The sequence below is a fragment of the Lepisosteus platostomus genome, chromosome 21, assembly GCF_059453375.1.
Source record: "Lepisosteus platostomus isolate fLepPlt1 chromosome 21, fLepPlt1.hap1, whole genome shotgun sequence".
In the NCBI taxonomy this organism is placed as follows: Eukaryota; Metazoa; Chordata; class Actinopteri; order Semionotiformes; family Lepisosteidae; genus Lepisosteus; species Lepisosteus platostomus.
Genome location: NC_142631.1, coordinates 15632209 through 15653795, shown reverse-complemented (window position 1 = coordinate 15653795; position 21587 = coordinate 15632209). Strand labels below are relative to the sequence as shown.

General features: G+C 39.9%; 2 protein-coding genes and 1 long non-coding RNA gene across 10 annotated transcripts in view; 1 reads left to right on the top strand and 2 right to left on the bottom strand.

Moving 5' to 3' along the window:
• LOC148644088 (nuclear receptor subfamily 5 group A member 2-like) overlaps nt 1-21587 on the bottom strand; it is a 313041-nt gene that overhangs the window by 202045 nt on the left and 89409 nt on the right. The gene's annotated exons all lie outside the window — the stretch shown is intronic.
• The window catches only part of LOC148644090 (nuclear receptor subfamily 6 group A member 1-like), a 205399-nt gene that overhangs the window by 118218 nt on the left and 65594 nt on the right, over nt 1-21587 (bottom strand). The window lies entirely within an intron of this gene.
• On the top strand, nt 1594-18403 carry LOC148644091 (uncharacterized). Its single transcript, XR_015928905.1, has 2 exons — nt 1594-1937; nt 16318-18403. It is a non-coding gene; the product is annotated as an uncharacterized LOC148644091 (long non-coding RNA).

Here is a 21587-nt window from a genome sequence, read left to right as displayed (position 1 = left end):
ATTGTACTGTATTGTTGTAACTGTACATCTGGAATGTCGGTGGGCAAAGGTATACTGATTAGTTGGTAAATAAACTAAAATGTATACTAAAAATTAAAATTCTGCTTTTAACATCTCCTATATATAGAAGAAGAAAACTACAGCTGTCCCATTAAACTCACAAAAATATTAGGCAAAATGTTTTAGAAATGACCAATTTGAAAAAAAAAGATGTAAATAAAAATCCCACCTAGGCAAGTGCGAAAAAAGTTAATTGCTGTCACGACTTGTAACATCATCACTAAATGATAACATCACTGTGACTGGAATAAAGCATAACCTACAGAAAAGTCTCTTGGGATTTACAATGTGCTTGATCCATATCGCTTAAAAAATCAGCGAGAATGTTATTCCAGGCAATGACATGGGTCAATTCCTATGAACAAAAAGCATCCACATGTGTATGAGCTGTGCTTCCGTGATCTTAGCGTGTTTATAGTATACAGTATCAACCGTACATAAAATCCAAGATTAAACACTCCAGATTAGGCAAATTGTATTTTAGCTGTGCTATCACTCTGAAAGCGTTTGCTGACATGTTGCAAGCACTGGAGTTATATTTCACGAAGACAAGAAAGTATCAGAGTTTTTCCGATATGTTCTCTACACTGCCTCCGTATAATTCTGTAGGACGCATTCTTCAGCCGAATCACAGCTGGGAAGCTCCCCAGTATAACAGACCCTGCAATCCTCCTCCAAAATGCTCTTCATCTGAGTGTCGACTCTTTCGATATCATTGACAGCAAAAGTAATTTAACCTGTCTCACAAAATGAGCACATGTATTTTGATTTGGAAATGGTTTTATGCATTTTGTCCCTTTATGCCCCATTATATCTCTATATGAAATGATAATTAGTTGGGGTGAAATGGCAGTTGTGGATAATGAATACCATAAAAGACTGAGCAGGGAAAACATCTTTCAATTCAATTTGCCTTTCTAACTAACAATGTGCATGTCCTACCCTGCCTTTCCTTCATGAATCTCCTGCGAGTTTCACAACTTGTTCTGCATTATCAGTAAACAGAAGAGGTGCACACTGCAAAACCCGAGCCTGTGCTTGATGAAGATCACCTTTGCTCGAAGGATTAATCCCAGCAGCAAATTAATGGCCGTGTTCCTATTATTCAAACCCAGTCTCGAACCCAGTCAAGCAGCACTGGATAAATGCGCATGGGTCAGTAAATCAGCCATATCATGCTAGTCAAGATGTCCTGTCCACTTTCGCTACGCACAGACTGCATGCCTTGTTTTTAGCTGCTTAGAAGAATGGTTCACTGCAAAGGCAAGGGGGGAAAAAAGACACAAAATGATCACTTTAAAGGATTTCACTCTGATTGCTGGCATCCAGACACCCAAACACTCAATCTCCCTGCACTGCAGCCTGTGAATGGTAAAGGATTCATGTTTCAATGATCCTGCTCTGGGCCAATCAGGAGCCATAGCCCCTAACTGCCAGTGCTCAGCGAATAGCTGGTGTCCCTGTTCTGCACATGACTAAATTTGCTCCTGTCCATCATCTGGGTCATATATAGTTCATTTCAAGTGAGGCAGACAAGGCTGCAAGGAAATGTGGAGCAGTTCAATACCTTGTCTAGCCTGCTTTTTTGAGCTGCTGATATTTGCTAACAGAACGAATGGCTGAATTCCTATTGGAGAGGCCAGGGAACGTGCCAGCAGTCAGGCACCCAGGCGGAGAAAGGGAAACAGGCGAAGGAGAGAGCTCCTATTCTTTTCATTTCGACAGCAACTTTTTTGGAGCACTTGAGGGAAGTTATCCTTCCTCCCAGAAGCAGCCGCAACTTTTTTTTTTTGACAGATAACCCCTCGCAAAAAAGTGGCTGACGTAATGCAAAAAAAGAAGCCTTTCACAGGACTAAATTCCTCACTCTCTGTTAGGTAAGAACAATTTGCCTTTTTGGGGTTTTTAATTTGTCCCTTTCTTCTCATTCTGTTTTTTTTTTTGGTCTGGAACCAATTCCATTCCTTTTCAAATGAGTGTGGAGATGTTGTTGTGTGTATCCTGCATGGGCTTTATTCTTTTGTTCAATGCATTTCTTGTTTTTTCCTCCCCTGGCATGCCCTTTTCTGAATTGAAAGCTTTGCTTAGTCATTGCTACACACCACAGTGTGGAGTGCTGCTATTTTTACTTGTGTGACTTGAACTCTGGCTTTTTTACGATCGTTACTTTTCAAAATCTAAGGAGGTAGAGGTTTGAGATTCTGAACAGCGATAAAAGTCCAATACGTACTCCACACCTTTTCCTGGTGGGGCTGTGAAGGCTGACATTGCCGAAAGCACTGGGTACGGCTCACATAGACAGGGAGGAACTGAGCCAGACATGGACAAAAGCACGAGCAAAAACCAGACAGCCTAGGTCACTCATTAGGCCATCAGTGGAGAAGACAGGTCAGCCAGCTGCTGTGCAGGAAAAAAAAAAAAATGGATGGGAGAGGTGCTTATGTGCGAGTTCGTGACTAGCTTCTCAAAAGGCTGGGGCACTTTTTTCCTCCCCTTTTTTCTTTCTCCTTACAGCTGTGTTCTCCGTGTAGGAATGCATACCGACAAAAGCCGATATCTAATAGCGAAGTGGCAGAAGGCGGAGGGGGGGAGCTGGAATTATGAAAAAAAGGGAGTGGAGATTTTTTCCTGCCCTTTTTTTTTGGGGGTGGGGGGGGGCTGGAATGTGTTGAGTGACAGGAAATGCTTCCAGCCTCTCTGTTTTTTAGTCGCGCCTGCTTTTGTCTAAAGCCCTTAATCCACATGTTGTTGCTTATAAGGGCTGTCTGAGTCTGAGATTTACCCCCCCAAAAAAAAAATGAAAGGACTGTACCTGAATCGGCTCAGGGTGGGGAATGGTGTGCGCGGGGAGCCGAAGTTGAAGAGAAATTTAATGTAGCAGATTCCTCACAAGCCGATTGTTGGGGGGGCTCTAAAACTGCGACTTTGCTAAACTTCACAAAATACTTGTGTGTGCAGGGGTAAGACCCTTAGCCCTTGTGCCTATCGCTTCCTGAGGAAATGGACCTGCATTTCTGACAGACTTCTTTTTTTTTTTTTAAAGCCTTTATGTGTAAAGTCTTGCTACTCTTTGCTAAAAAGAGATGCGTCGGTTGTACTGTGGGAGGCATGTGTTTAAAAAAAAACACACATGAGGCACAACAGGAACCCAGTCTTGTAACTCGGGGGATATAGGCAAGAATATCAAAGGAACACATGCTTCGATACAAAAATAGAGACTAACGAGAACTTTCTTGCTTTTACACGTTCACCAATTACTAAGCGAACATGCAACGAGAATCAAAATTGAGACAAAGTCGATGTAGACAAAGGTTCCACAAACCAAAGCCTGCAGGCTGAGGTCCGTAGACTCGTTCTCTAGACAGTAGCCAGCACGGACTTTGTTCACATGCTTGTCTTAAAGTCCATCGGCTTTCTGCCTCTGGCCGTACCTGGATTTGAATAGAAACCAGACAGCAATTCACGCCACTCAGCCACTCTTCCCTCCAGTGGACAAAAGAGATTTGTTAGCACGCAGTCACAAGCCTCCCAACACAAAGCTGGATGCCGCACAGAGAAAAGAGGAGGGTGAAGGGAGTTGGTTGGCGGGGTGGGGGCAGTGGCGGGTGGGCGAGGGGGGGGTGGGGGGATGCTGGAGTCCACGGTCGACAGGAAATTACTGCCATTGATGAACCACTTGCAGATATCCGTGCTGACAAAACAAGGAGCGTTTCTGTGTCATGTCTCGAGGCTCCTAAACTAGCTTTTGAACTAATTCAAGAGCCATAAAATCCATGAGGGGAGGGAGTTTATCAAACGGTCTAGGGAGGCGCGTTTGTGGTACTTCCTCTGACACGGCTGTTAGAAACTCAGGTGCTTTACAAACGTGTGGTGGGCAGTGGGTGGTGATGGGGAGATTCTCCCTGTCTCTTCTCCGGCCTGCCTCTGTTTTCCGCAATCTGAGAATCGTTTTTTTTTTTAATCCCCTCATTGGGTTTGAAAACACACACACACACACAAAAAAAAAAAGCACGAGTCATAGCTCTGAACCAAACTTGGCTTTTGTTTAGCGTGGCTTTCATTGCGTGCTAGTCTTCAAAACAGGGAGAAAAGATCAATGGTATCTCATCTTGGTGATTACCCATTCCATGTTCCTGTAGCACCATGCCTTGCATTGTTCGGAAAAATGAAAGCATCCATAGAGCTTCATGGCTTTGTAACACAACAGGGCGGGGGCTTGTTTTCAAGAATGTTCAGGGTATTTTTTTTAACCGTGACCTTCAAATTGCACTGAGAATCGGAAAACATTTTCATAACTTTCTTCTGAATTCCGCTGGTGGCACCATTAACTCCTGGAAAGCGTGAATTAAAAAGTGACAGACGCTTTTCCAGAATAACACGCAATAATCCCCCCCCCCCACCCCCTTTGAGAAGAAACACCTTTGAGGTCCTCTAGCAGAGCAACAAGAACACCGGCTTCGTAACTGCGGTGGTCGGCCACAAACACAGTTGTTCTTCGTGGTTTCCCGTTTTGGTAGATGGAGCACGGCCCTCAGCACTAACTCTGCCTCTCCTGGCTAAGCAAACTCTAACCGGTAATTCGTTCTCTCTCTCCAAACCTTAATGCTCAATCACGGCCCTGCAAACTGATACACATGCTTACAAAACGGAAGCAGGGCTGCAGGACTACAGCTCCGGCAGGGTGAGTACCTGACACAAAAGGAGGCAGTTCGAACAACCCCATAAGCCTTTTGTTAGCTAGTGAGACGGGCAAGGGTATGGCAGACAGCAGTTAATACCTGGCTCCCCTCTTCCGCTGCACCGCAACAGCTGAATTGGCATTCAGGTGCAAGAGGCCACAAACACCTTGATCAGTTTAGTTAACGCTCTCGTGCTGCTTTGCTGACGTTACATTATCTTTTTGGGGTACCAAGATTGCCTCGATAATACACACGATTACCACTACAAGGAATGGTAATGGATGAATTTCTTCCTGGCTTACTACAAGTGCAAAAATCGAATTTGCATATAAACTGCCAGTTGGGCGCGCTTACTAAATGCCATTTCATTGTAAGGGCACAGGAGGAGTGTTTACAGTTGAACAGACCACTTACAGCAAAGTATGGATTAAAACCTTTAATATTTCAGCTAATTTGAGGGCCCATTCATTTTTAGTGCCGTTCGGTTAGGCATTTACAGTGCTCAAAACCCGGTCTAGCATACGCCACAAAATATCACGATTCTGCATATAATTAAACCTGGGATGGTGTTTTCGTAGGTAGTAATCAAGACTTTAAGTATTTTTGTTTAGTAACAGCCTCCCTCCCCCCCATCTGCGGTCAGCCACCAGTGTAGCGTAGACGCTCCAGACTGTCTTTCAGCGATGAGATGCCAAGATGTGATTAAGAGTAACAGAATGTTCAAAAGGGAGAGATGTGGGCAAAAGAGGATTGGCACAAAAACGCACACAAGGCTGCCTCCACATGCCCAGAGAAAAGCCCTGGGAAGAACACCTCATCTGGTGATAAATGAAAGCATTCCTTCTGATGTGTACAGTCTGGAGCGAAACTATTTGATGATTAAGAACGTACACATCTTGTGTACGTACAATAACAACAGCGATCGGGGAAAAAAAAAAACCCCAGGCACCAAGCAGATCATTGCGCATTATCTGTGAAGATGATCAGCAACGAGTGACTGATGACCACATTATTATTAACTTCCAGGGACTCGCAATGATTAGTTAGCAAGAGACTGGGCACCAGACGAGAGTGCAATTAGCTAAAATGGGCTCCTATATAATATAAGACTTGGCTGGAGGTTCCTAGGAGTTCTTCTCTGGTCATCATAGTTTTTTTTTACGTTTAGTTTGACGGAAACTAGAAAGATCTGTCCGTTCGCAGAGACAGAAGCAAGGGATAAAATAGTGTGTACCAGGACTCGAAATGAAGCAATGTTTTCTTTCATAAAAGCAAGGATCAAGTGCAGGATTTCATCTAGTCAGGAATGTCTCCTACAATGTCAAGTCCTTTGTGATAAGAGGCACAGTCCGTCTACACATTCTTCTCTGATCCTCTCAAATAATCAGTTTGCATTATTGGCAAATTGTTAGAAATTCAAAATATGACCATCAATGGTTTTTCGCACAATAGTGGCCTGCAATTCTATAGACAGCGTTTTCTTTTCTAAACGTATTGAACAGTAATATCTGTTACAAAAAAATATTTAAGCAGGCCATGCACCAGAATCAAATTTTGACCAAAATGAAAATACCCTTTTGTGATATACAAAATGTAGGAATCATTTCAGGGATCTGGTCGAAGAGTGGCTGTGCATCACTATGTATATCGTTCTCTTCCCATGTCAAAACTGAAAGAACCATCTGACAAGCTTTTTTTTCTGTTCACTGAATATCAGGGTCAATTAGTTGCCATGTCTGGTTGCTATTCTCTCCGCATTAGAGTGGATTAGACAGTAACATCAAATATTAGGACCCTGAGCAGGTCATCTGCTGCTTTGACCTACATTTTTGTGATGCGTTCGCCATTTGCTATTACATTGACAAATCTGGTGCTGTCTCAGCTGAAAGCACTTTCTGAATCTGTATCCATTTAAGGGTGGGATTTATTTCATTTGCCCCGCTGCTTAAGACATTTCCAAAAAGCTGATCATGAAGGCTTAAAGTCATTTAGATTTGTTCTTGATATACTTGTTTTGTGCATGCGTGTTCAGCAGCTAAAATTAAAACATCTAAAAGCTCAACAGTAAATATTGTGACCAAAATGACAGTGAATTCAAATCATTGGAGCATTCAAAGTACTGTGATGCAAGTGATATTTTTCATACCAATTTCCAGAAATGAAAGGCTTATAATTCTACCCTTTTGTAGGGTTTGTAAAAGTTGTGTTACAAAGCTATGGGGTTAAATATGTTAAGTAGAAACAGCAGGAATCTGGGTATTTCACATGCCAAGAATGGTGAAAAGATTTTGTTTAAAGTCACTGCTTAGCAAAGGAATTTAAAATGTGCAAGGAGAGCCATCATTTGATAAGCTCCTGAAAGTCACACATCGCCCAACTCAGAGGTTTAGCTTTTAAATGTAGCGCTGCAGTTAATTATGAGCTATTGAATTAACAACAGCCTCAACAACAGATAAGTGCCTGGAATGAAGCTCTCCAATCAGAGTGGATTAGGAGATGATAAATCATACATTCTACTAACATATTCAGTCGAGGGACTTGCAACTTCCATGGTACTGTGAGGTTGAAGTGACATGTACACCTCCATTAAATGACCCACAAAGAGGCAAACCCTCAAACAAAGGGGTTATATGTGGGTAGATTTCCTGAATCTACAGCAATCAAATAATCCTAAATGCTACTAAATCAGCCACAGAAATACAGGTTTAAAAATAATAAAATAAACCCAGTGCCAAGACTGCTAATGCAATCTTCAGCCTGCCAGCTTAGAAGCTCTTTTAATCCAAAAGGGTTTAGCTGTTCTTAAAAATTCAGAAAGGAGCACAAATTCATTAGATTATGTTTATATGTATATAAATCAGTAATATTTAAGCTATTCAGCGAGCAGCAGAGAATTAACTTTAAGGGTTAAATACAGGTGTGTACATGAATTCATAAGTACGCCAATTTGCTATAGCTTCTTCATTTTTTGGTGACAATGTAGATTTGCATTATTATAAAATTCATGCAAAACGTAATCGTGTGTAATTTAAAACTGAATCTTCATAGTTCTAGCATTGTTTCCAGCTTTCTGGTGTGGCAAAAACTCCCAAAACTCCATTAAGAGAAAGTTAACAATGTTTTGTTCAGAAAACTGAAGCCCATAAAGCCTAAGTGGCTGGATAGGAAAGATTACGAACTACTGGAGGTAGCAGATTTTCTTTCTTCCGCTGTGGTTGGGCTTTGACGGATAGTATTTTGGACATCGCTGCCGTCCTTGACTTTTACAGACAGTGATGTCGCCGCTAACTCCCCTCCAGCCAGATCTTCTGCAGACCTACGTCTGGGTCAGTAACTATCACTTGAATTCACAGCTGAAGAGGAGAGGAGCTGTAGGGACTAAAGACCCCCCCAGCCCCTTCCCCTTCAACCCAGCCCCCAACTCTCCCCCCAACAAGACAACTCCTCTTCCCAATTCGGCAGAGACCTCTCTCGTCTCTCCGGACGCGAGACCAGCGTAAGAATTCACATCGCTGGCTTTGGAAGGGGAGGCGGTGGGAGACTGAGGGGGTATGATACGGTCCACCCCACTTCAGGCTATTAGCAGAGCAAAGCGCCCTCCGTGTTTTGGGGAGATAAGAAAAAGAAATGTAAAAATGTAATTATCGCAAAGCGTCTCTGCACAATTTCTACCCCGCACATTTCCATCAACCACCATCTTCTGCTAATTCCCCTTACTCGCCCCTCCCTCCCACCACCAACCGGTCTCCAGCAGCAGGGGGGCTGTGATGACTGGCTACTGTATGGTTTATTTATTAAGATTATTATAATCAAAAGTAATGAGCGCACACACTCACAACGAACAGAGGGGAGGGGACAAAAAAAAGATAATCCATCTCGATGAAACGCGATGACTGCATGGAGTCTACTGAAGAGATTAAGCGAATGGATTAAGCAAATCACAAACAAGGGTGGTGTAACCTTTTGTTTGATTTGAAAAAAAAAAACTCATTTTATTTAACCCTTTGTCATGCCATTTAATTCCCTCCTCATCGCTGATTTTTTTTTTAAAAAAGGGGGGAAACGGTGCATCATCAAACATTTAACAGTCGTGGTTGAGGTTTTTTAGACCAGAAGTCAAAAATAAGTCTTAATCTCAGCCTTTTTGCCCTGGCAGGCTAAAAATGGCATTTTAAGAATACTTTTTTTTTAAATGGAAATCATAATCTTTCAACAGGATTTTTTGCCTTGATCCTGGAAAAAAGGCAGCGGAATGAAACTGCCACCTTCTATATTATAAGTCCGACCACATTTTAAACACTTGCCTCTGACTCCAATGCATCACCGATTCAGTATATTATCTATCATCTTATCTGCAACAAAAACTAAGTAATATGTACTATCTGATTAATAAGATTTAATAATAAGGATAATTTATTATAATATTTCAAGTTTTTTTTTAATTAAATTGATTTTAAATTCACAAATTGTGCTGAGCTTTTGAAGTAAATTTACAGGGCCAAATGGCTCTATTTTTCAAATTCGAGAACGGGAGGTTTTTTTCTTTCCCCAAGTGAAAGACTGTAAGTGCATCGCTCACCGAAAAGTTCCTCTCAGGTCTTACAAAAATCCAAAGTAAAATTGGCCCAAGAAAGTCAAACGGAAAGGCAAATGTAAATCCTAAAATATCAAATCAAAACAAAAACTCACTGGAATCGTAAGCGGTTTAGAACTAACGTGTCACTTCATTTTCAAGCAGCCCGATGCTGTTCTCATTAGCAATTCTGAGAAAAGATTTTACAATCTGGCAGTGCAGACTGCTTTTAACTAAACACTTTTTACTGTGTACATATCATAATTTGTTATAATTCTACAGGAGTTTTTTTTTCGTACATGAAAGGAACATTTGAACACGGCACTGTTACGAAGAAAGTGGATAATACAAAGAATAGCTTGCCTTTGATGTGCAAATTAACACAGAAAAAACATTGTGAAATTAACATTTTAAATTAAACTGCCATGCCCAAATTATACGTTTGACCTAATTCAGGTTCAGCTTTGGGTGAATATATTTATTTTGAGCTTCCAGTGGAATGGAGGGCTACACAAGTCACGCAATATAAGATCTTTGACTATTTAGCCATCAGGGTCTTGAAGGAAATTGGGCGAATGTTACAAGTAAGATGATGGCAAAAAGGAGACATTCCTTATTGAATTAGCCTCTAATGCCATAGAGCATCCTGGACAAATGAGCTTCTAGTCATAATAATACATTTAATTCTCATAATATCAGACATAGAGTTTTCTTTATGTACCACCCAAATCTTTCGAATTATCTAGAAGGCTAACCAACATTTTTATGAATTCATCTTGACGTTCAAGTTTAAAGTTAAGCCACCCATTTTAAACTCTCCTTTTTATGAACACCATTAAGTCTTTAGAGCATGAGCCATGCCTTTTTCTTTTTTTTGGAACAGTACATTTCCTCCATAAATGCAGGCTCTGCCTATATCTAAAATATTTATAAGATCCATTTTAGTATTGGTTTTTTATAACACCTGAGAAACAAGGGTCATGTGTCAAAATACCATCCACAAAAACAAGATACAGATCAAAATATCTTAGCTGAAAGTTGACAACTACAGCTCTCATCCTGTTTGTTTTTTTCTGTTCCAGCAACACATGGGATTCATTTCCATTACAACATGTTTTCGGAACACTGACCTCCGAGAAAAGTCAGTAAAGGAGAATTTAAAATGTCAGTGTTTTATAATAATTACAGATCGATGAACTGATTGAATTTTCACTTGATCGACAGTATTACAAAAATAATAAAGAATATCAATGACCACTGTAGCAGCAAAAATAAAGGGAGGGATGCTGTATATTGAAGTTCATTTACCATCTAAATGTCTCAGCACAGTAGTTCTGTACTGAAATACTACACTTCAGCCTTTTCAGAAATACATCCTGCATACTTGAAATACAACTGCGACCACTTGTAAACCTGTATCACTTTAATTTTAACATTTGTGTGTATACTATAAAGAAAAACGGCCATTGGTTGTATAAAACTAGCTATGTGATTACATGCCTCTCCTGTTTAACCATCATAAGAGTCAAGTGTTTCAGGCGAGTTCTGACTGTACATGATGTAATTATCAGTTTAGACATTCACAATCGCAAAGCCTGCTGCCAGACTCAAAAGCAGAATCATTGTCATTAACCCCTGAAAACAGAAATAAAAAAGTGACCCATTAAGCAGCACCAGCCAGTGTGGAATCGTGTGAATTAAATGAACTGTGGACATACGTGTTTCCTCTACGTCCTCCTAACTCATATTATTCTTTCAGTATGTAGAAAGTTAGGCGTGTATTCCAAAATTAGGCAAAGCTTTGTTTTATTTCTGCAATGCAATGACGAATTAGACCCCAAACTGCTCTTATGCGTTTGGTTTGGACTAACAGTTCTGGATCAAGATGTATCTGCGGTATTAATGTAGAAAAGAAACAAGAAAGCCTTTGCTTTTGAGGCTTGTTTACATCTATAATATTTATACAGGAATAAACAGAATTACCATGAACTGCTATTATATTAGGGAGTCCCTGTTATTACATTTCTCTTTAGTGCATTCCACACACCAGTCCTTAGTTGCCCTCAGTAGTATAACAGTCACCATCTCTTTAATGGCTAATCCGAACGCACCTCGCTTCACAGAGCTCTGTAAGCGGGACTGGATTTAACTGTGAACTTTGGCAGGCAGATGGTGTTGTAATAAGACACCCTGAACCTTGGCTGCATCTCTGTATACTCGTACAAATTCGCACATCATAACTGTGTGCTCTGTGGGAACCCTGCACATAGTTGGCTGGAAGCCCATGGACTCCAGGGAGGGATTTTCTGGTTTCTTAAGGTGTCCTGTGCTGTAAATGGCAATTTCACTTTACCCCTTTATCAAGGCAAACCAAACAAACGCAGTTTCTCTTTTCAACTTGTCGCGTTTCTGGTGTGACTAAAAACACTGTCACAGTTTCTGTCGGCAGTGTAGTTGTGAAATGAGTTACAGGCATTTTGCCCGCGTTCCGTTTTTTTTGGAACCTCTTCCAAAGGAGTTCCATTTAAAACGGCTGGAAAACTTCTGGAGCTTAACATTTTGGGTATATTTATCCTCGGCACACCATTAAGTTGTGAAGCCTATAATTACCAAGAACAACGCGAAACTAGACAAAATGGACGCGAGCTTATGTGCTCTGGTTTGTAGGCCTCTAAATGACACGCAACAAAATGTTCAAGTAAAGTAAAAAAAAGGCTGAACTTTCTTCTTCCTCAACTGATATTTTATGTGTCTGGTGACACGCTGCCATCTTACATTTCCATGGAGATTTAGGAGGTTGCTCTTATCCACTTTGGCCTGTCTCTGCACATTATGGCTGTCTGACGGTCTTTGATTTCTAGAAGACCTGCAAGCAGGAACATCTGTTGGCATACTTCTGCTCGAGTATTTTGAGCACGATGGTATCCTGCCTATTTTAAGTCTCGAGTTACATTTCATAGCGCGAGAATGTGGCGTACTCTTTTCATCGAATTACCAGCCATTACACGTACTGGGAGTGCTCTCAGTAGGGAGTTCCACGGACAGCGGCCTCCTGAAAAAGAAAACGTTTTCTCAAATCCAAATTTCCGTCTCTGCCTTATTATTTAAAAACAGATCTTCAAAAGGTTTTTTTTAAAAATAGCACTTTTAGTAGGACAAGAACAGAGACCTCTGCTTCTGCACCTTTCTTGTGGTCCATGTTGGTGATGGTCAATTTCTGGCTTAGTTTGTTCTTTGCCAGGCAGACCGTGACAAAAAAATAATATTCAAGACCCTTTTTCAAATTTGTTTTTGTAAATTAAATTTGGTTTATGGTTTCTCTCGCGTCCAAAATGGCAGCAGGGCAGTTGATCTGCCAGTTTTCGGCATCCGCGGTGGCCACATTATGAAAGAACAGTCCAAAGTAACTGACTTTCCTGCTGGAGCATACTTCAAATTGACTAGAAAATGATCAGCCTCTGTTGATTCTCTCTATATTAAGTTTACCATCTTTTTAACCACTGTCATATAGCAGCTCTTTATCTTGCTGTTGACAACTGTAATAGTACAAGCGGTATACACTATCCAGTGATGACACTGAATGCTTATTTTACAGACAGATCCAAAGCAGTGGGTTTCAGTATATGGTCTGGTTAACTGCACCATGTCTTCTATTTTAAAACATGCCACTATGATTGGTACTTTCTTCTTGTAAGATGCCGGGCTCCTTGAAAGTGTTAACAGGCTTCGCTGCCTTCCCTAAACCACACCGACAACACATGAAATTAGCCCCTTTTTTTATCCCTCAGAAATGTGAGAGAAGGAAGTGGCAGTTTCAAGAAAAGGAAAAAAAAAATCAAGAATGAAAATCTTGTTAAGGCTGGGCAGGAAGCCAAAAGAGGCTGACTCAGAGCCAGACAGAAATGGTAGGCCGAAGCCAGAGAATGTCATTTCATTTAGAGACTGCCCTGTTAAGTATCTTCACTGGAGGATCATGGAAACAATTATCGGTATTTCTTTGGGAAAATAAAGATACAAACACACACTTTAGGGATCAGTCTTTGATCAGCTGTAATTTTCATTACAGAATTCCGACATTCTGAAGCTTTTTGAGACTTAAGAGGCCTACTTTATTTACACGGCCTTAAGAGAACTCCAAGACCACAGTATTCATTTGTGAAAAGAAAAACACGTTCATGCTTTGCAAATTTTACCTGTAAAATAGAAATGGCAGGACACTATTAAGAACCAGATTCTTTTCCAGGGTGTCAGTGCTTATCTTGGTTTTTTTAAACTGGGGAATCAGCCTTTCGGAAAACTTGATCCACACAAAAATGGAACAGTACATACTCTGAAGATCCGGTATTTCTTTTTAGAAACAGAAGTTTTATCTACATACATAATGATACTGTATTTACATGTAAGCATCATGTTAATCAAAGCTAAAAGGATTATATTTCATGAACAATTTCTTATGAGGTAGAGCAAAATACAATTTCAAGACCAAAAGCAAATATATTCCTCTTCTCATCTGGATTATAAAGATCAAAACTATAGATTCCAAGTCTTGCATCTGTAAAATGTAGGAAGAAGAATTTAAAATGAAGCACACTTTGAGCATCTATGAACCACTGCCATTCACATTTAAAAATGTACAATGCACCTGATTTTGCATTAATCACCTCGCAGTAGTGTCACATTTTCTCATAGAATTGTAATGATGAGCAGCTTCTAATCAAAATAAGACATGATGGTAAATGGCTTCATCCTTTCAAATGATGTTTGCTATCTCAGTGCATGTCTACAAATGCGGGTAATTGAACATGATAGAAGGCATTTAGAGCATTTCTTTATAAGGAGTAGTGGAGTACATTAAGGAAAGCCTCAGTAGGAGAAAAATGGTTCTGATGGTTGGTAGGTTTGTGTGTTGTGGATTGATTGCCTTGCGTTGTGAAAGCTGTAGCCATAGGATCACTTCCATTGATTATCTGTGCAATTTATATCCACAGTAAAGCAGCCAAGACTCAACAGCATTGCAGTTTGACTTGTTAATATATTCCGGTAACCATGTATTCATATAAATCAATGAAATTTCTGTTCACCATGGAGATAGTGATAGTGAACATATGGAGATATGTTACTAAACCGTATGTTTAAACAATTTAAAAAAGATGAATAAAAACTGTACTGCTGTTCTTTAACTTTTAATGCATTGATGTACATTAGCCTTTCATGCACCTTATGGAAATACTTAAAACTGAGCAAGCAGTTTGATTCACATGGTTCAATGTGGCTTTGTTACAATATATAAAAATAAATTATGTAAAACAAAATACAAGCCAAGCAACCGAAAAAGACTACAAGCAAACCTCTGTGCATTCCAGTTACTTTACTGGAACTGGTATGGTTTGTGCATTAAAAACTGAGATCTGTTGACAGAACACTTACTATATATAGTCTCATATGCCTGAATGCAAACTGTCTTCATAAATAGAATTCCCAGTGTGAGTCTTCTCCACACTGTCAACACAGCTGATGCAAAATCTGCTCAATAATTCACAACTACAGGGCTCCAGTATTTTCTAGCTAGGGAGATTTCAGATGTACTCCATCAAGGTCACAAAAATCCAGGGAAATGCCCTGGTTTCGCCAATGCTCTGTAGCTTTTTTAAACATTTACTCAAACATGATCTCTTCAGCTCTCTCAGCACAAAAACAGACACCTCTTATCACTACCTAAACACACCTGCCTCTTGTCTGGAGCACAGCCAGCACCTAACAGCTTTTCCTTACCGAAACCAAAAGAGGTTAAGTGAATATAATACAGTAACTATTGAGAACCTGTAACATGTTATTTTAATTTCATTTAACAACCATGTTGAACTGTTCCAACACTGAAAACATTTTAGCATTTAGCCTATCTATAGACTTTATCACAGTTTACTGCTCACACGGAAAGTGTATAGAACGTGTAGTATACAATGTTTTAGGAAATGTATATTGTTCTGGATACTCAGGGATTCAGGAAGTTACAGAGAAACAAGTTTATTGCACTCATGGAAATAATTGTATAAATACAGAATAATGATACATCTCAAGCCCCTTTTAAATGTCTTATTTAAGTACTAATATATCTGAGGCAGAAACACAGAATGCCAAAAAACACTAAATATCTTCATTCATCTTTTCTCAATACAAACCTGCACTACCAGTGCCCAAGGAGATACTTACTTAGACCACTTTTCCTTCCTCCGTATGACTTTCTGTATTCAAAGATTATCACTCTTTATAGTTTGTTCCAAGGAGAACTTACAGAATCTATTCACTAGTGATATAAGTGGTGGATTGCAATCTGTTTGACTATTCAAATATCTTCATGAGCATTCAAATAATGAAACAGCAGTTTGCCATGCAACAGTACCTGAAGTTTGGTGAGATCCCCTGTACTGTATATTTAAACCATTCATTTAAACCATTCTCTGTACAGAACAGATTACTAGAATTTGTCTGTGACTTTATCATTTACATATGTTTGATTGATGCTTTTATCTGAACTGACTTACATTTGCAACCATTTATACAGCTAGCTATTTCGCTGAAGGGATACAAGAGAAGTAATTTGCTTAAGGGCATGACCCATCCTGGATTTGAACCCCTAACCTACCTTTCCGCTACACTGTTGCATATTTACAGTAGAAGCCAAACACATAAGAGAAACATTTTGCATGCCGTCAGCTGTACTGTTACTCTAACCAGAGATTAGCTGCTTGCGTGATTTGAATGTCAAACATTTTCATACAATAGAAAATGAGATTATGGATAGAATTTGAAAGAAAAATGTGTACAATTCATACCCTACTCTGTATTATCTAATGAATTCAATATAACTATAAAGCATAGAACCTGCTTATTGTCTGGAAAGTACTGAAAATAAAAGGCAAACCCAGGAAATAGTTCAACTAATGCAGAAGAAGCATGTTTAGATACATAATTGGGATTATAATGACTCTTTTTTTCCTTCTACAGCTCACTTCTGAAAGACACAATGCTGGTGTGAGCTATTAACAGAGGGACTCAAAGAAGGATGCCTGATTTCAGTCCTGAAAGGTGAGACACGTTAGGAAATGAAGAGCTCGGCGAATCATACTTCTGTACAATATCTCAAATGCATTATGAATGGGAAGCACAAAAGAAACAGTCAAGTACAGTAGCTCTGTTCTGCAACACTTATGAAGTGAAGAAAAAGCCCTCAGAGACATAAGATGTCAGCCAACTTGAAATGTGATTTATCCAACAGAGTTGAGTACAGGTCAGTGTTTCAGTCCTTTGAAAGAATATGCTGATAGTAGCTACCTCAGTTCTTGCAGCCAAGACAGCAAAGCAGACATCAAGGTAGTGTTTTCCAGGTGCCTTCGGTGAACATTCAACGCTGTCGGTGAGTTTGAGCTTCTAACAGAAACCATCGACCGTTGACTGTACCCTGAGGCGTACTGCTCTCATCACCACGCAAGTCAGCACCATAGTCTGGAAATGACCTAGTCTGAGATAAATGTGATCTAGACAGGCTATATTATAGGTTGTGTTGCTTAAGCTGTGTAATTATCTCAACAGTTCAGAACGTCAGATTCTTACTGCAAAAGTATATACCAGGTTTCTGTAGAGGACGAGTGGCTCCGCTCCTTTTCACACAACCATCCCACTCCGTAGATGTTGTCAGGCACATGAGAACTGGGCTGTATCTGTTTAACCCCAGTGGGGCCCTGCACTATGAATCGTCTCATACAGAACTGGTCTAGCAAAAGATGACGAGTCAATCCCAGATAAAGTCGGCTCCCAGATTGGAAACACTGTTCTATCTATAGGTCCCCAGCTTGCTTTTTTCAGGACATAACGCCGACATGTCACAAGCTTCCTAGAATACGCTTCCTTGAACGGTGGATCAACAAGGACCTAAAGATGTGTTTTTTCAAATGACCACTGGGCATACATAAATTCAAATGTAGACCTGTTTTAAAATCTCATGTGACGGTGTATGGCGTAACGACTGAATAATTAGATGCAAAATGCATGCATTATAAAGTGTGAAAAATAGGTATACTAGAACTGCACATCATTTAAAATTTGTAAAAGAAGGAAAAACTGATGAGAAAACAGTGAGTGAAAATGAAAGTCATTACCCAGGAAATGGCAACATTTCACAGGACTACCTCCGCGCTTTATGGGCTTCTCTGGAACCGACGAAGTAGAGACATTAACACAGCAATGAACTTCAAAGTCCCATGGAGTCCTGACAAGCGGATCTCTATTGTTTTCCGAGTAAGTAAACAGTAATGGCTGCAATAAACATTCATTGCTGTCGGTGGGTTTTACATGGAAACAACTCACTGATCAATGAATGCAAACTGCGGTTCAACAACCCCAAGCTCTTTTCAGGAAACATCATCCACAGGCCACAAAACCCGGAGCACTGCCCTCCGAAAAAAGGGGAAGACGTTCCCAAACAGCAGCTACATTTTTCACCGCCGGGATGAAGTGAATAAAGCCATATTGGACCAGTCAAACAACTGTGCTTCCATGAGGATCTTCAACAGTATCCAAAAATAACAAGGACATTTTCTGACAGAAGGTTTGATAACTTAAGACTTGCAATACCGTAGTTTTGGATTCGTATGTGCGCTACTCTACATTTATTTAACTGAGTTTAATTGTGTTATACAGTTGGCCTATACTTGTGGCATGTTTTCAAGGTGCCAATCCAAGCCCAAAAGGCACAGCCAGGAGTTTCAGCATTTCACGCTGGATTTTATAGATGCATTTTACATAATAGGTTTGTTATAAGAGGTTTCAACTAATTTAAACTGCTCGGCTATGCTCTTTCTGCTTTGTGTGACTGTTAAAATCCCCAAACTATTGGTAGATGATGGAAGTCGCAAAAAATGTAAATTGATGTTGTAATTAAAAACGTAATTACAAGAAAAAAAACGCAGAAGGCCTAGTCTGCTTTGAACTGCTTGTAACCCATTCTCTCTTGGAATTCGTATCACATGCAGATTTGTACTTGAGGCACAAGAAAATAAACACTCAGAATCACATTCTGGGCTTGATTCCTAAAGTGTGACTGGACAAAATTTCTAACAAAAAAAACACACAACATCAAGACTGTGATGAATAATCCAAACAAAAAAACAGGTCAGAATGAAAAGGATTATCCATCTGCCCATTTTCTAACGGTTTTATCCAATACAGGGTCATGGGGGAGCTGGAGCCTATCCCAGCCAGCAACGGGCAAAAGGCAGAATAACAGGGTTATATTTATCTCAATCTTACTCCTTAATTAGATAGGATAAAAATGAACCAGACTCCACATTTCAATTATATTTAGAGCACATGAACAAATGAGGTTAAAAAGCTTTGTTTCAAGGAAAAGCCACATTGAGTATTGCCATGACATACAACAGCACTGTCACCATCTAACCCGATCACTTCAGATCTCAGATTGGGGGCTACGCAAGGCAGGTGGTAATGCTCTTCAGATGAGACGTTAAAACTAAAGTTCTGACTACAGTGTCATTCAAAATCTGATGGCACTGAGTAGTTACTCTAGCATTCGAGGTTTCTCTCTGGCCCTATTTGGCCATCCTAAAGTTCCCTCTTCATTGTAAATTCACTTTTGTAATATTCCTATTATTTTAATTCCTATACTTCATAACTAAGTACAGCCAAAGCTGTATAGTCTCTGAATAGTAGTAATTTACCACATTGTGATAAACTCCTACTAGGAAGTCCCAACTATATCTTTGAGGTGAAGACATCATGGCCCTGTCACGAAAATGGTCTACACAGCTCCATAACTGTTCTCTCCATCGTCCAATTCCAAGTGTAAACAGTAGAACTATTATTTCTTTTCTGAGCAGCATCCTATCACAACACAGTCAAAAAGGATGAATCTTTCCTACTTTAAATCGAGAGCTGAGAAGAGTACGTTTACATCCAACTGGCTCAATAAAATACTGGATTTAGACACTCTTGTAGTTGGATTGTGGAGACTTAAATGAATAAAATTATATAGGCCTAGAAGTTATAAGATTGTGCGGTATACCTCAAGTGTCTGGCAGTTAACGTGAGACACTTCATAAAAAGGGTCTCATTTGAAAGTTAAATAGGAAAGACAAACTTCAGTTTAGAAGCAAAGTGTACGGGTCAAGCTCTTTATAATACACACTTTCCATCCTCGTTCAGTCTCAACTGCTGTTTTTTTTTGGATATTTTGCTCAGCCTAAGCGCTCTCACAGCACCTGTTTTCATTAACATTTTTGTCATGGAAAGAGAGACCCCTGTGCCAAGCTACAGCTTGCAGAATTTTTCACCAGCGCTGTACAACCTATCAAAGCAATGCAGAAATCGCTCAACAAAGCTGAACCTGATACGCTTGATATTCAGGACGGCATTCATACGTTTCCAGCCTTGTAAATTTATCTGAACAAGCCTCTGCTTTAGAGTCGGTTTTACAGCTGCTAAAGAAACAACATTCCCCATAAACGACAGTGCTTTTTTCTTGAGCAGATTCCTGACTTCATTATCAACACAGCTTCTTTCGAAGAATCGAAGCTGTCTTTACACAGCTGGAAATAGTTCAATGGCTATGGGAGATTACATTAGTTGGGCTTTTGCTAAAATATCCGAACGATTTAAACAGCAGAAACCTGATCTAGCAAAATCATCTCTAGTGAGAAACTTATGCATTTAACCCTTTGCTTATTACTTTTGATACATTTAGTTATACCTTGAACTGTACTGAATGAAATGAAAAAAGTTAAAGCTTCCTATTTCCTTCTTGGAAATGATATAGCTTGAAAACATAGTTTATTATTTCCAATTTCATCATGGGGGCTTGTTTTCAATAGCAAAATACAGAAAGGGTTACCACGGAAATTGTTTACAACAACCCCCTCACAATAAAAGTGAATTTAAATCCTTACTAAAATGTATTTTCTCGGTGATAAAAAAAGACTAGCTCAATCTTGAAGACTGGGCCAATTTTAATAGACTTGCAGAGGAAATTTAAAAACCCATTCTAACTATGAACAAGCTCTCACCCACTCACATTACCCTTTCCCTTAAAAGGATCGACAACTATTAGAGACTTGTCTCAGCTGTTTACTACTGCATACCAGCTGGGTGATTGTCAAAGCTAATGACTCTCATTCCACTTGAGGGAAATGGGGTTCTGAAAGCAGCCTTTACGTAGCACACACTACATCAAGGCCAGTTGGGTGTACCAAAAACAATAACAAATATGAATCATCCTATTAAGAATCTGTTTCCTGGGCAGCCTTTCTCAACCCCAGAATCACAAGATCTGTGATGTTTAAGAGTTTGGAGGAAGAGAAAACAGCACATTTACAGATTAAACGCTAAACTCCTACCCACTTGGGGTAATCACTCCTGTGCTCGGCCACAGCTCTCCGTAACATAATCACGTTAATCCCACGTTAATCCCACAACAAATCAACAATTCCACAACAGATCTTCACCTGCCTGTCGACCAAATTCCAAAGCAGGTGAGAAGCAAAAAACAAAAGCTGGTACACACTTAACCAGATTCATGCAATTTAAGATATATATGTAATATGAAAAAACCTTCCTGCTACAATTATACAGCTCCTGCAGTAGGAACGAGTTGTTTTCTGAATATATACTGTACTATTTATGCGGCCTTATATTGGGATCACAATGTGACAAGCTGTATAATGTATGCAATCCACTTTAAAACGCAGTTTTAAAGAACAGGAAGCTATACAGCTAATTTGGATTCAGTAATATATTTATTCAAGAAACCATGCAATACAAACCAATACATGGAAAGATAGTTTGTTCCACATATTGTATGTGTCAAAGATTAAGCACCGACTTATTTTCAGTCCTAACGATACAGTACTTGTGCCCTCCTTACCTGTCAGCCTCACAGAGGAGACCAGGATTCAGTCTACATGACCATCTATGAAGGGTTCTAAGGTTGGGCACCTCTGGGCTGAAGAAGGAATCAGAAGTTGCCCGACCAGGGACAGCTGCAACACTTGTGGAAGAGCCTCCAGGTGCTCCACAGTAGCTCCTCCAGCTGTCACAGTGGGCCAAACGCAGGAATTAAAATACCTCTTTAGAAGAGATATGACATTACTGCACAAATTACCAACAGAAGACCAACCAGCCTCTGCCATGATTCTGTTTCTTCTGTCACCCTCAGAACAGTTTGTGGTCTACAAACCTCAATCTTACTAAAAAAGGACCAGTGATGA